The sequence below is a fragment of the Dioscorea cayenensis genome, chromosome 20 (assembly GCF_009730915.1).
Source record: "Dioscorea cayenensis subsp. rotundata cultivar TDr96_F1 chromosome 20, TDr96_F1_v2_PseudoChromosome.rev07_lg8_w22 25.fasta, whole genome shotgun sequence".
NCBI classification, from domain to species: Eukaryota; Viridiplantae; Streptophyta; class Magnoliopsida; order Dioscoreales; family Dioscoreaceae; genus Dioscorea; species Dioscorea cayenensis.
This window is the reverse complement of record NC_052490.1, coordinates 1,203,300-1,210,238: the sequence shown is the minus strand read 5'-3', so window position 1 is coordinate 1,210,238 and position 6,939 is coordinate 1,203,300. Positions and strand designations below refer to the sequence as shown.

At 37.5% G+C, this 6,939-nt stretch overlaps 1 non-coding gene across 1 annotated transcript; it reads right to left on the bottom strand.

Moving 5' to 3' along the window:
- Nucleotides 1-6,539: 6,539 nt before the first annotated feature.
- On the bottom strand, nt 6,540-6,646 carry LOC120252203. Its single transcript, XR_005533744.1, has one exon. It is a non-coding gene; the product is annotated as a small nucleolar RNA R71 (small nucleolar RNA).
- Nucleotides 6,647-6,939: the final 293 nt, after the last annotated feature.

Sequence of the window (6,939 nt, the reverse complement as noted above, 5' to 3'; positions counted from 1 at the left end):
AAGACATAGGATTAGTGTTTTAATTAAAAAATAGTAGACATTCTAAAAAGAAAACATATGATTAATACTTATATTAAAAAATATGAGGCATTATGAAAAGAAAACATAGGATCATGGTCTTGATTAAAAAATAGTAGACATTCTAAGAAGAAAACATATGATTAATGTTCTGATTGAAAAATATGAGACATTTCAAAAAGAAAACATAGGATTAGTGTTTGGATTGAAAGGTAAGAGATATTCTGAAAAGAAAACATAAGGTTAGGATATTGATGTAGAAATACGGGGCATTTCAAAAGAAAACATTGGATTAGGGTTTTGATTGAAAAATATGAGACATTATGAAACGGAAACATAGGATTATTGTTTTGATTAAAAAATAGTAGACATTGCCAAAAGAAAACATAAGCTTTTGTATTTGATTTAAAAATAGGATGCATTCCGAAAATAAAATATTGGAATAGGATTTTTATTCAAAAATAGGAGGCATTACAAAAGCAAAATAGGGGTTTGATTAAAAATTAGTAGAGATTCCTCAAACAAAATACAAGAGATATTATTATAAGAAAACATAGGATTAGGGTTTTGATTAAAAACATAGATTAGTCTTTCATCTTTTTGTTATTATTGGAATTTTTTAATTAATAAAAAAATTCAAATAAACCATGTAGAAAAAAAGGTGGTGCGGTGAACACGAGGGCTATGGCTGTGGTCACCCATCCTACTACCACTCTCCCTCAAGCTGGCTTCACTTCGAAGCTCTTATGGGATCCGTTGCTTTAGTGTTGGTATGATCGCATCCGATAGAAGTTCACAACAGTTGAAAAAGAAAAAATTATGTTTTTTTATTGAAAAATAGGGACATTTTTAAAAGAAAACATAGGATTAGGGTTTTGATTAAAAAAATATGAGACATTAGTAAATCTTATGTTTTCATTTACAAACAAAATTTGAATCCTATGTTTTCTTAATGTCTACTATTTTTTTAAAAAAGGAGACATTACTATAAGAAAACATAGGATTAGGGTTTTGATTCAAAAATATTAGAAATTCCGAAAATAAAAGAGATGTTTAAGATTTTCTTTTAAAAATAGGAGACATTATGAGAAGAGAATGAAGTATTAGGGTTTTGATTCAAAACTAAAAATTAGGACACATTCAGAAAATGAAACATAGGATAAGGGGTTTAATTTAAACATGGTAGGAATTCCAAAAAGAAAACTTAGGATTAGGGTTTTGATTGAAAAATAGGAGATATTACTATAACAAAACATAGGATTAGGGTTTTGATTCAAAATAGCAGACATTCACAAAAGAAAAAACATAGGATTATGATTTTGATTCAAATATAGTACGCATTCCGAAAAAAAACATAGGATACGGGGTTTGTTTGAAAAATAGGAGGCATTATTATAAGAAAACATAGGATTAGTGTTTTGAATCAAAAATAGTAGACATTGTTAAAAGAAAAAAAAGGATTAGGGATTTGATTAAAAAATATGAGGCATTACGAAAACAAAACAAAGGATTAGGGTTTTCATTCAAAACTGAAAAATAGAAGACATTGCTATAAGAAAAACATAAGATCAGGGTTTTGATTCAAAATGATAAATAGGAGACATTAAGAAATAAAAAGTAGGATTTGGGTTTTGATTGAAAGGTAGAAGACATTACGAAAAGTGAACAAATGATTAGGGTTTTGAAATGTACGATTAGGTGTTTGATTAAAAAATATGAGACATACTGAAAAGAAAACAAAGGATTAGGGTTTTTATTGAAAAATAAGATTAGGGTTTTGATTGAAAACACCGGATTAGGGTTTTAATTGAAAAATAGTAGACATTGCGAAAAGAAAAACTAGGATTAGTGTTTTGGTTGAGAAATATGTGACATTTTAAAAAAGAAAACATATGGTTAGGGTTTTGTTTGAAAAATAGAAGTCATTAATATAAGAAAACATAGGATTAAGGTTTTGATTCAAAACATAAAAATAGGACACACTCAGAAAAGAAAATATTGGATTAGGGGTATGATTCAAAGATAGCAGACATTCAGAAAAAAAAGGATTTTGATTTTGAAGAAAAATATTAGATGTTCCAAAAAAAAACATAGGTTAGGCTTTTGATTCAAAACTGACAAATAATAGACACTAAGAAAAGAAAATATATTGTTCTGGTTTTGTTTGAATAGGACATTAAAAAACCATAGAATTAGAGTTTTGATTCAAAAATAGTAGACATTTCAAAAAAAAATGATAAGTGCTTGTGCGATATGAATGCGAAGTGTTCATTCTTTAAGTTGAGCATTACTTTCTCGGGTTTTTGCACTAATATGTGTGTTTTTATGTTACTTTAGGGTTTAGGGTTTAGTTAAATCCGTCTATAAATCTCCTATAACAACCCGCAAGTCCAAGAAAACTTAAAACTTCGTTAAAATTCTTCTGACTTTCCCACTTTAAAATGGATTTAACTTTCTTTGGATCAACAAATATCCCTTATCGTGACACCACATGTCCAAGAAATCCAACTTCATAGAGCCAAAACTCGCACTTGGAGAATTTAGCATATAATTGCTTCTCCCGGAGAGTTTACAAAACAATCCTAAGATGCTGAGCATGCTCCTCATTTGAAGACGAACAGACCAAAATATCATCAATAAACATAATGACAAACTTGTCTAAATAAGGCCTGAACACCCTGTTCATCAAATCCATAAAAGTTGCAGGGGCATTAGTCAAACCAAATGGCATCACCAAAAACTCATAATGGCCATAACAGGTCCGAAAAGCCGTCTTTGGGACATCCTCTGACTTAATCTTCATGTTATGGTACCCTGATCGCAAATCAATCTTAGATAACATCTTTGCTCTCTTCAACTAATCAAATAAATCATCAATCCTCGGCAACGGGTACTTGGTCTTCATTGTCACCCGATTTAATTGCCTAAAATCTATGCACAACCTCAAAGATCCATCCTTCTTCTTTGCAAACAGAACTGGTGCACCCCAAGGTAATATACTTGGTCGAATAAAACCCTTGTCTACAAGATCTTACAATTGAGTCTTTAATTCTCTTAGCTCTGCTGGTACCATCCAATAAGGTAGTATAGAAATAGGAGCTGTACCAGGTAGTAAATCTATAGCAAACTCCATTTCTCTATTTGGTGGTAAACCTGGTAATTCTTCTGGGAAAACATCCTGAAATTTCCACACCACTGGCATCTCTTCTAGTGCTGGCTCCTTAACTCTTGTATCTACCACATGAGGCAAAAACATTGGGCAACCCTTGCTCACCAATCTTCTAGCTTCCATGATGAAATTAAACATGAAAGAAAAGTCCTTCTCACAACCTTTAACACGACTGTGGATAATGAAGACCCAGGAAAAGTAACTTATCTCTTGAAACAATCAATGGAAGCATGATGTCTATCCAACCAATCCATACTAAGGATAGCATCAAAATCTTTGATCTCCAAAAGAATCAAGTCTGCCTTCAAGACAACTCCATTAACTAGCATAGGACACTCCCTGTACACCAAACTCCTTACTACCTCTTCACCTAAAGGAGTTTGTATCACTAACTCACCATCCAAGGGGGAAGGGTCACTATTCGCGTGACATGCAAATGTAGTACTAACAAAAGAAAGCTCTAACCCAGAGTCAATCAATGCATAAGTCCCATGCTAAAAAATTGACAGTGTACCTGTGATCAGATTAGGCCTACACTCAGCTTCTTCCTCTGTCATGGCAAACACCTGTGTCTGAGCTCTGGTCTAAGGTCACTGGGCACCTAGCTATGAAGTGTTGCTAGCAGCTCCTGACTTGGTAGTAACTGGGGAAGATGCTACTGGTTGGGAACTTCTTAACTGGGTAGGACGGTCTTGAGATGATGGTGCAGATCCACCCCATCCCAACTCTGGACATGCTGACCTCAAATGTCCAGTTTGAACACAATGGAAGCACTTGCAAGGTGCCTGACACTACCCTCTATGTGACTTTCCACAATTCTTGCACCTGTTACTAACTTCTGGGCCTGTGACACTAGGAGCACTGTTAGAACATGTGAGTCTCTACTGATAGCCACTCTAAGATGATGGAGGTCTACCGGGGCCTAGAGCAGAATTGTTGTTAGAGGAACCCTCACTCATGCTCTTTTTAGATGGCTGCCGCGCCTCCAAGCTTATTCTCTTGGCTATCTTCTCTCGAACTCTCTTGCCTTCTCTAACCAACTGCTCTGCCCTCAAAGCTGATTGTACCACCTCCTTGAAGCTTTGCTTGCTTGTAACTGTCATTCTTTCTCTAATACCCAAATTTAAAACAACTTAAAATTTAGAAAAGAGAACTTCCTCAATAGGTGCTAACTTTGGAACAAAACTAGCCAAATCTTTCAATTCTGTCTCATATTTTGTAACTGTCTTATTTCCACAAGCAGACCCGATAAACTCAACTTATTCCCCTGCAATATCGTGAGAAGCACTTGCTTACCGTCGAGAAATCGAGAGTAGAGAATCCATCACGGGCGGGTGGAAATTATCCACGCCCGTGTGGAAATTCACGCACGAGCACGCATGTACCGATCCACGCCCGTGGAGTTGCCCCGATTCGACTCTATTTAAAAGCCCGATTCAGCCCTGATTTTTGGTATTCTTTTTCTCCATCTTTTTCCCCAACTTGTGAGATGGCTTCGGCTAGGGTTTCGAGGGGTACTGGCCAAGGTTTTGGAGAGGTTCTCACGGCTCCCGACATCGTGATTCCATTAGGAAGAAGGTTGGTAGGGAGCTTCCATCGAGGCGTATCCTATACCGGACCGAAGGAATCCTTGGACGACGAGTAGAGGACTTTCCACAAGACCATCGACACGACTATCGAGGGGGTTTCTTTATGGATTCATTGCTTTTACATTCGATTACTTTGATTGTACTAAACTCCATGGAGAGCTAAACCCCTAGTGGGTACTTGGATGATTGTGAACCCTAGGATGTATTCGTTTCATTGAACTTCTTTATTATGCTTTCAATAAATTGATGTTTATTGTGAGTTCCAACCTCGAATGCTTGATTGTATGAACATTTCCCCTAGAGTGACACTAGGGTTGAGAGTTCTTGTTGGTAACCTTGTGAGTGAGCGACACACCACGAGCGTTAGACAAAGCTAGGTTGGAGAGGGTTGAGAGGGTGAGTCGAGAGGTACAGGAGCATCCCTTTCCCCTCCGACGTGATAGATTCTACCTCCGTTCCTCGAGTTCTTTGTGGGCATAATAGAGTGAATGGTCTAAGGGATGAACCTCCGCTGGGGCCTAGTTGCGCGTGCAATAGAGTGAAGTGTTGAGAGGATCTTAGTATCTAGGGCTTAATTGTGGCCAAGGACCTGCCACCTAGACCAAAGGGTTAGGTCTATATTTAGGAAGAGATTTATCACTTAGAATCCCTAGAGCTCATTGCAACTCTATGCGAGTGCGAGGTGTTGAGATTGTTTGATTTCTCCTCCGGGACATGTATAGAGTTAGGCATAGTTGACCTTAGATTTGGGACTATGTATGTAAGGATTTCCACGACTCACCATTGCATTGATTAGGAAGCATAATAGAGAGTTCTTGCACTTGAAGCGATTATCCTAGGTGAAGCATTATCCGAGGATCCCATCTTTATCGATTGCCTTACCCTCTTCTTACTTTTGCTCTTTCACTTGTTGATTTTATTGCTGAGAATTGAATCAATTTCACACTTATCACTATTGATCTTTCACATAGCTAAGAATCGAATTAAGTGTTTTTATCCCTTGTTCCCTGTTGATTCGATACCCGCTCATCCGGGATTATTACTTCGACAAACCCGTGAACTTGCGGGATATACGCAAGTGGACCTTGTCAAGTTTTTGGCGTCGTTGCCGGGGAATAGGCATTTAGAGACACTTTACACTTTGTTTTCTTAGCTATTTCACCAAACATTCTCTTCCATATCTTCTAATTCTATCATCATTCTGATTTCTTTGTCTTTCTATTTGGTTGCATCTCTAGGTTATGACACAAGAGAATCCCTCAATATTGATTGAAGGAGATCCTGAGCTTGAACGCACACTTAGAAGAAAAGGGAAAGAACCTGTACAAGAACATTCTAATTCAGCTGATTTGGAAGTAGAAGAATCTGAAAACATGGCAGGACAGAATGAGCAACAGCGAACACTTTCTGATTATGCCAGACCTTCAGTATTAGGGACACAGTCCAGTATTGTGCGTCCCTAGATTACAGCTAAGAAATTCGAGCTGAAGACGGCATTCATACATATGTTGCAGTAATCCCCACAATTCAATGGTTTGGCCGATGAGGATCCAAACAGTCATATAGAGAGCTTTCTCGAGATGTGTGATATGCTGAAGATAAATGGGGTGATGGATGATGCCATCAAATTGAGAGCCTTCCCATTTTCCCTAAAGGAGAGAGCGAAGCAGTGGCTACACTCATTACCTTGAGCATCAATTACCACATGGGAGTAGATGATAGAAGCTTTTCAAGCCCATTACTTCCTTCCCGGAAAATCAGCAAAGCTAAGGAATGAGATCTCATCCTTTGTTCAGTTGGAATTGGAGCCTCTATTCGAGACATGGGAAAGGTTCAAGGAGCTCTTGAGAAAGTGCCCGCAACACGGATTCCCGGAGTGGATGATTGTTCAAACCTTTTACAATAGTTTGAACCTGAGTACAAGGCAATTCTTGGATGCGGCAGCAGGAGATACCTTAGGTAGCAAGACCCCCGATGAAGGCCGCCAATTAATTGAGCAAATGTGGTTAAATAGCTACCAATAGAATGCTAGGGAGAAGAAAAAGATGGCCGGTCTCCATGAAATTGATGCAGTAACTTCATTGGCGGCCCAAGTAGAGAATTTGAGTAAGAAGTTAGATCTCCTAACTTCAAATAGAGTGGCGGCCATGACTAATTGCGCCA